Genomic DNA, 8,549 nt, shown 5'->3' on the forward strand with positions numbered 1-8,549 from the left:
CAGGCCCCAAGTACCACGTCATTTTGGAATCGTTTAAGGTTTATTTTTATTATCTAGTGTTTGCCCATATGTATTACTAGGTACCACTCGTGTACCTGGTTCCCACAGAGGCCAGAAGAGGATATTAAATTCCCTTGGAACTGGAGTTACAGATAGTTGCAAGCTGCCATGCGGGTGCTGCGAACCAAACCCAGCCGGTGAGCTCAATTGCTGAGCCAGCTCTCTGGGCCCTAGAATCATTTCCTAACTGCAGGATAGCAAATAGTTTAGATAATAATAATAACAGCTTTACTGAGATGTAACTTAACAGGCCATACAACTCACCCATCTTGCATATAGAGATTCAATGGGATATTCGTGTATTTATAGTCACATAACCATCACCACACTCAGTTTTAGAACATTAGCTATTAACCGTCAGCATGGCCCTCCATCACCAGCTCCCAACCCTTGGCAAACACTCTTTCACTTTGTTTCTGTGGTTTACTTACTCTGAACACCTCATCTAAATGGAATCGCACAGTGACCTGTGGCCCTTTGTGACCGGCTTCTTTCATCGGTCATGTTCTGTTTGTAGCACACACTGATCAGTACCCCACTTGCTTTTGCTGTTGAATTTTTTTTACCTGTACAGGCGTTTTGTCATATGCCCATGCACCACATCCATACTCGGTTCCCTCCGAGGGATTGAATCTCGGGGGACTGGGGTTACCAATGGTTGTTCTGAGCTGCCATGTGGGTGCTGGGAATCAAACCCGAGTCGTCTGGAACAGCAGCCAGTGCACTTACGCACGGAGCCTTGTCTCCAGCTCCATGAATACCTCATTTTCTGTAACGGCTGAGTGGCACGCCACCCATTTACTGTGTTTCCCACGTGTACTCTAAAATGTAAGCTCCGCGGGAGGAGAAACCTTGCGTGCTTGCTTCGCACTGCACCCTGGGTCCTAGAAGAGTCATTGGGCGTCTGATTGGTTAGTTCTCACACTGTAGCGTTCTTTCTCGACTTTACAAAACTGCTGGTGTCTTAGCTCTGTCAAATAAGGTCCGTTTGCTCAGGACAGCGCCTGAAGCACAGACCCAGTCGTTTGGATGTTATTCCTCACCTCTGCATACTCAGAAAGACACGCATGGTGACCCTCTAAATGTCCAACTCCTACAGACTGAAACGTTGTCCGAGCACTTAAACAGCGCTTACACGGGGAGACTAGTTTTACTGGGATGTTTGTTTTAGCATACGAAAATGAGGGAAAACATGTATTGCATTACGATCACAAACCTGACTTTTTTTTTTTTTAAATACTTAAGAAAGAGGATGCAATGAAAGGAATCAAAATGCTCTCGGGATGGGGTGGTCCAAGTGAAGAGCGTTTACAGTTTTTCTTTCTTCTACCCGGTCCCTGACGTATTCTAATTGCAACGAACACGTGTAACTCCTAATGACGGTAGCAGCGGTGGCAGGGGGCGGGGGAACACCTGTATGTTCAGAAAGGAATTCCAGTGTCCCACGGAAAAGCCAGCCCGCCATATTTTACCTCCTCTATGATAGGCACAGTTAATTACCCGGCCCTGAGCAGGTTCCACTGTTGCTGAGCCGAGCAGTGCTTTGATCTGCTTGGTCCCTCAGCTTCGATTCCCCACCGAACCGAATTCACCTCAGTTCAGTACGGTTCATCCTCCATGCTGCTTTGGCCACTCCTGAAATCTATACGGGCGGAACAAGAGCCAGTTTGTCTGTTACATATCCCTTCTTTGCTTGTTTTAGTTGGGCTTTAGTTGTCTGCTGGTTATTATTTTTTGGTTGGCTTTTTGTTTTTGGAGAAAGACTCTCTCCGTGAAACTCCGACTATCCTCAAACTTGCATTCTTCCTCCCCAGGGCTAGGATTGGAAGCACTGTGGTGACCGGAATGGGAATGGCCCCCATGGGCTCCTATGTTCGAATATTTGGTTCCCAGTTGGTGGACCGTTTAAGAATTAAAAGGTGTGACCTTGTTACAGGAGGTGGGACACTTGCGGCGGTAAAGGCTTTAAAAGTCCACACCAGGCTCAGTGTCCTTCTCTGCCTGCAACTTCCAGATCAGGTGTCAGCACTCAGCTACTGCCCCAGTGCCATAACTGCCCACAAGCCCCCTTCCTCCTACCCTGTCCTCTCCACCATAATGTTCCTAGAATCACTCTCCGGAACAGTAAGCAAGCCTCCAATCAAATGCTTCCTTTTATACCTTGTCGTGGCTTTCACCACACCAAGAGAACAGTAAGAAGGTATGTGTTATCCCAGCGACATATTCTTGAAAATACTGTATCTTTGCAAACCTAATCCAAGAAATACAGAGAAATACTAAATACAGTGTAACAGAAATGCCTAATTAAAATTTAAAGCCACTCCATGACCATGCATTCTTGGTGTTGGTTCATGTCACTATTACATAATGGACAATAAAAGTCCTCACTCACGGCTGGTCTCTCAGCCAGGAGACTCTTAAGCTTTAAGTGCCAGATAGAAAAAAAAAGGAAAGCAATCCTGTGTAGATTTCGGTAGTGAGAAACATTGTGGCACCCTCTGCTGTCAGGAAGCAAAATCTGAGGTCCCCCTTAGAGCTTTTGTTTTCCTACAAATTCCTCCAGCAACCCTGACCCGGAGGCACAGGGAGAACGGAAAGGGGCAGCTGGGTCGACTCCAGTCAGCAGATTGCACAGCATCCAAACGCAGCCACTGCCGTCTAAGCCCTCACGGGAGCAACGCTTCACAAACAACCCCTGAAACAGAGAGGTCAGGTATAATGTCCAAGGTCACACAGCAGAGTCAAGAGGCAAGCTCTAGCCCTGTCCCAGAGCTTGTCTTTTTAGCCACGTTTGTTTTACTTCAGAGCAGTTGCCTAGGACTGCAACTGGCAGAGGGCAAACTTCATTAAATACATTGACATTTCCTCCTAGTTATTCTTAATCTCATCTAAAAGGAAACCGGTTGCCAGGAAAATTTGCTTCATCCTAGGCAAAGAAATCAAGAAATCGCTTCAGTCCCTTGCCCACAATTTAGTCTCTCTGAAATTGAAAGTTTTCTTTTCTCTTCTAAATTTAAGGACAAATTAATTCTTTAGAGATAACTTTATTGTGAGATCAAAATGTTTTTACAATAACCCCCAAAACCACGCCCTTCAGCACTGTCTCACGGAAGTTGGCGTTTGTTTTACAGAGCTGACCACATGAGCATCTTGTAACAGAAGGGTGGGCCTGTGTGAGGTGTAAGTGCTTTCTTCATGACAGATGCAAACGTTAGTTCCCCTTCTACTCAGTGGGAAGGTCTGTGTGAGGGCAAAAGGGAGCTGGGGAACTCTAGGCTGCAGGCTACATACACAGTAGGATAAAACTCCTCATAATGGTGGAAGAAGGAAGGCCTATTCTTCGTCCCTTGACAGACAGAACAAGGCCCAGTGCGCTCAATGCTGTTTACCCTGCCTGAGTTCCCTTGTTCAGACTCCAAGTGATAACAGAAGTACTTTCCTAAGCCCTGTTGTAGTTAGACTTAGAGAAATTTTTACAGTTCACTACAGTCACAACAAGAGACACCCCAATGCTATGAAGGTAGAAGCCTTAATGCCTATAAGGACCTAGTTTGTGACACAGTCCCCAGTGTCCCATACTTTATCCTACTCAGCATTCACCAGACAATCCCATGCAGTCTGGATGCCAGGTCAGTTTTAGCTTATCCTAAGGAGAAGCTATTCCTTTCCTCCTCCCTAACTTATCTTCAGAAGGACCGTGTTAGGGTCCTTGGTAATCGGAGTTGTCCTCTGTTCTTGCTTCAGTTAACCAAATCAAAAAGCCTGTCCCTATTTAGTGGAATACATTTTTCATCCTCCTTGGCTTGTCCATTCATCTCCATCTCTGAGGAAGAAGTTACTTGATTGGTGAGATCTGGGGAAAAGATCATGACAGGAATATGGACTGGGACATTTTGAGCATCAATGCTTTCCACAGGCGGCCGCAATACTTAGGATTCACTGCTTCCCTTCCCAGGAGATGGGCCCCATGGACAGAAGCCTGGTCGATAATGCCTGGGGAAATTCAATTTAGAGTAAAGAAGTAGACACAACCAGATACCTGGCATGTATCCGGTGCAAAATACATTCTGTGAAATTGAATAAAGGTATCTATTGGGCAGATTCCAGCAGGATTTAATTGACCCTTGTATTTCTACCTTGAGAAAATTGTGGTAGCATCCAGTTTCAACCATTATGTTCTAGAAATAAACATTTCTGAGGGAAAATTTTCCAAGAGATTCTGTCCGTGCACGTGCATACACACGTGTGCCCATAGAGTGAAAACTTGGGAACAAATTACCCTGGCATCTCACGCAAATTCAAGATTCTTCTATTTATAAAGCAAGTAAGAAGGCTAAGGAGAAACGTTCAAGTCAATAAAGCCAGAATTGAACAAGAGACAAACCCAGGAGTATTATAAAGATACAAGTACAGTTAGAGACAGGTCTGAACAGTTTCACAGCTATGGTTGGGGTAACCTAGGAGAAATGGATGGATTCTTAAGAACCTACAATCTAGCAAGACTGAAAGCAGGAAGAATAGAAGGCTGAAAGAGACCAAAAGCAAGAAGATTAAACCAATAATGTAAAAACTCCCATCAGACTACAGAAACAGCACAGCAGGCAAGGGCTCCTCCAGTACTGGACAGAGGCCCAGTGGGTTCCTAACATCTTCATCAGAGAGCTCACAATTACCTGTAACCCCAGCTCCAGGGTGGGAGCCAACGCCTGGCCGCAGCAGGTAACTCTCTTCACATGGAGATCCCCACACGCAGGTAGATGCATACTACACATAATTTTAAAAAGAAACAAAAAACTCCCATCAAAGAAAAATGGCTTCCCAGCAGAAGTCTACCAAATATTTGAGAACTAACACCAGTCCTTCTACGGTCTTCTGAAGGGGGTGGGGAGATGATGATGGTAATCGTAAATCGTAGCAGTGATTTTATGCGGGGGTTTCTACCCCTGCCCCACGCTAGCCGATACAGCTCCCAAATAAAAGACACAAAAACCTGGAATTTCTATTGATAAGCTGTAAGCCTAGACCGGGCTAAGTCCCATCACAGGCTCCGTGCTATTTGCCAGCTGAGTCTTGCTCTGTTTGTTCTGCTCCGTGTGTGTCCTCGGGGCCATTTTCTCTTGGTCATGGGCTCATGGTCCATCCTGCTTCACGGTGACCTCCTTTTTCTCAGACACCTTTAATCCCAGCACTTGGGAAGCAGAGGTAAGCGGGTCTCTGAGTTCGAAGCCAGCCTGGTCTACAGAGTGAGTTCTGGGGAAGCCAGAGTTACACAGAGAATAACTGTCACGACAACAAAAAATAGTTTTCCTTTGCATGATTATCAGAACGTTGTGTAATGATGGTTGCTGATTGTTTATTCAAACTGTTTGGATAAGCAAGGGAAGACCCCTTTTCCTTCTCATGGTCCCTACTCCATCGCAAGTCCCACCTCTCTCTCTCTCCTGCCCAGTCACAGGTTCTAGCCCTTTATTGTCCAATCAGAGAATACTGGGGAGCATTCTCCACAGTACTCTGGTCAGCACACTGCCCATATCCAGACGGCACCTGACCTTGGGGCCACAGAACTCAGTGTCCAAATACACAGTGCACAAGACCAACCGCACCACTTATCACCCCATTTACAAGGTCATCATTATGGCAATATCAATGCCAGCAAAACCAAAGGAAAAATGACAGGCCAGTGCTACCGATGAGCACGGGTAATAAATATGCCACCCTTAATAAAAAAGCACCCGGTTAATATCATATGGTAAGAAGTTAAAAGTGCTTCCTGTAGGGTCGGGAACAAGAGGAGGATGACTGGTCTCACCTCTCTTTTTTCCCCCCAACAGAATACTGGAAGATTTAGCAACAGCAAAGAAAGAATAAGATTTCCATTCTAATTAGGGTTAATACTGCTGTGCTGAAACACCATGACCAAAGCAACTTGGGGAAGAAAAGGGTAAATATTTGGCTTACACTTCGAAATCACTGAAGAAGACAGGTCAGGAACTAAAGCAGGCAGGGACGTGCAGGCAGGAGCTGACACGGAAGACATGGAGGGGTGCTGCTTACTGGCTTGCTCACTCTAGCTTGCTCAGCCTGTTTTCTTATAGAACTCAAGACTACAATACAGGGATGGCACCACCCACAATGGGCTGGGCCCTCCCCACCCATCACATATGAAATTTCTCCACAGGCCTGCCTGCAGCTTTGTGTAAAGTTGACATAAAACTAGCCAACTGACACGCAACTTGTCAGCGTGACACACAAACACATCACCAGTAAGCAACAACCTTTCCCTTCTTGCTCGTCAACAAGATCACATTAATTTTTTTAAAAAATATCACAATATAAAAAGCATCTTAAAAACTTAAAAAGTCCCACAGCCTTATAATTTCAAACACCTTAGAAATCATCTCTTTAGAAATATCTTCTTGGGGTTGGGGATTTAGCTCAGTGGTAGAGCGCTTGCCTAGCAAGCGCAAGGCCCTGGGTTCGGTCCTCAGCTCCGGAAAAAAGAAAAAAGAAAAAAAAAAAAAAAGAAAGAAAGAAATATCTTCTTAAAAGTCTCCTTTAAGTCTCTGTAAAATTCCAAAATTTTTTTTAAAGTTTTAAGTCTCTAAACTGTGAGCTCCTATAAAATCAAAACATGAATTAAATACTTTACTTCAAAATCGAAGAACCAGGGCTCAGTCACCACCTGAAGAGAGCCAAACCATGCTCCAAGAATGTAAATAACTTGTGACTGATGTGGGGAATCCACTCGCTCTTCTGGGCTCTTCCAAAGGGCTTGGGTCGCTTCTTGGCTCCGCTCTCTGCAGGACGGCTTGTGTTCTAGGCTCAGGCGGGCTCCACTCCGCGCCTGCTGCTGTCCTTCGTGCTCATCCCGTGGTACCAGCATCTCCAAACTTGTCGGCTGTCTCTGCTGCTGCAACCGCACTGCACTTTTACTGATAGCCTCTCCTGGGCTCTCTTCAAAGCCTCCAACCCTGTCACACAGCGCTGAGCCTCCGAGCCTCCGCCACTCTCTATGACCGCTTCACATCTTCAACACCAGCACCACCCGGATGACTCTCACGCTACCACTGCCGGCACGAGATACAACCTGGGCAGCCTCAGGAGCACAGCGCCTGCGTGCTGACGGTGAGGAGACGCTCGCCAGATTTCACATCAATGACACTGGTCTCTTCTCAATCACTCAATCACTCCAGCTGACCACTGTCAGTTTCCCCAGTAAAACAAAGGTTTCAGGCTCAGCTAACCGGAACCACAGATTCTCACATCAGAACAGCAAGTGGCCCTGAACAGAATCATTAAAGGATTCTCTAATTTCCCTCTGAAACTTCACAAGCCAGGTCCCCATCATCTGCACTGCTCTCAACATTCATCTCCCAAGCTCCCACAAAACAACCCACCAAGGCTTCGAACACTCGATGGATTTTCTCACCCAAAGTTCCAAAGTCTCCCCCAAATCCTCCTCTGAGAACACATGGTCAGATCTGTCACTCCACCTCCTGGTACTAATTTCTGCCCTAGTTAGGGTTAAGATTGCTGTGCTAAAGCACAATCAAAGCGACTTGGGGAGAAAAAGGTGTGTTGGCTTTCTACATCACTGTTCATCATTGAAGGAGGACGGCAGGAATCTGGAGGCAGGAGCTGAATCCAAGGCCATGGAGGGTGCTAAATTGCTTCTCATGGTTTCTCAGTCTGCGTTCTTAGAGTCCAGGACCACCAGCCCAGGGATGGTACCACCCACAATGGACTGGGCCGTCCAACCGATTACTATGAAAATCCTCTACAGGATTGCAGAGCCCAATCTTACAGAGGCATCCTCTCAACTAAAGCTCTCCAGTCTCTCATGACTTGACATGAAAGTCGCTGGCACAGTATTCAAGCATCATACCAAAGAGAAATTGTGTCTTCAGATGGCATCCCAAATATTTAAAAAAAAAAAATAACACCTCCATGAGAAAGTTCATACATGTACTTGGGTTATATCTGCTCCCAGTACTTCCCTCCAGTCCCCACCAAGACCCCCTAACACATCACCACATCCCACCAATGTCTTTTTCTTTTTTGGAGACAGGGTCTTATGTAGCCCAGGATGGCCTTGAACTTAGACCTCCTAAGTGCTAGGATTAAAATATGCACCACCATATGCCTAGCCTGTCCTTTTTATTTATTTTTTTTTAATGTGTATACTTTGCTGTTGGTATGTGTTGGAAACCCTGAAATTCTGATCTGGGTCCTGGGGACCAAACTCAGGTGCTTTGGGAGAAAAAGCAGGTGCTCTAACCACTGATCTATCTTTCCAGCTGATCCTTTCTTCTTTTTGATAACCCACTGGGTCCAACTAGTTAGCGCATTCCATGCACACACAGGGGCAGCCATCCACTGGGGCATGGACAACCCACCCGTAACCCACAGCCACTAAGAAAGGTGACTGTCCTCCCTTGGTGCGAGCCATCAACTCTTCTTAGCTACAAGCCGGGTTCAGGAATCACTCC

This window comes from Rattus rattus, chromosome 11 (assembly GCF_011064425.1).
Source record: "Rattus rattus isolate New Zealand chromosome 11, Rrattus_CSIRO_v1, whole genome shotgun sequence".
Taxonomy (NCBI): Eukaryota; Metazoa; Chordata; class Mammalia; order Rodentia; family Muridae; genus Rattus; species Rattus rattus.